Source organism: Lycorma delicatula, chromosome 6 (genome assembly GCF_047948215.1).
Source record: "Lycorma delicatula isolate Av1 chromosome 6, ASM4794821v1, whole genome shotgun sequence".
Lineage (NCBI taxonomy): Eukaryota > Metazoa > Arthropoda > Insecta > Hemiptera > Fulgoridae > Lycorma > Lycorma delicatula.
In genome coordinates, this window is record NC_134460.1 from 155,499,172 (window position 1) to 155,499,590 (window position 419).

The 419-nt window shown below is 25.1% G+C and overlaps 1 pseudogene; it reads left to right on the forward strand.

Moving 5' to 3' along the window:
• The window catches only part of LOC142326965 (vacuolar protein-sorting-associated protein 36-like), a 170,483-nt pseudogene that overhangs the window by 148,055 nt on the left and 22,009 nt on the right, over window positions 1–419 (forward strand).

Here is a 419-nt window from a genome sequence, read left to right on the forward strand (position 1 = left end):
TATCCACGATCTAGTACAAATACATATAAAAATAACTGGCTTTACTAGGACTTGACCGCTGGAACTCTCGAATTCTAAATCAACTGATTTGGGAAGACGCGTTCTCCACCAAACAACAAAATAATTATCGTGTTATATTTTCATTAGTTTCATTCATACTGTACAATCTACAGTAATAGTAGCATTATATTATGAACTTTGTAGACTTAACAAAGTAAATTGTTATACTGGACGAGACATAAAATAAAAACACAAATATCAGAATTGATAATTATTAATTTTATTATAATAATCAAACAAAATGTTAATATTTTATCAAATACAATCGTAATACATTACAGTACTGAAAAAGTTCAAAGGAATAACATAAACAGTAGTAAATATAATAAAATATTAAAATGGAAATAATTACAATAAAA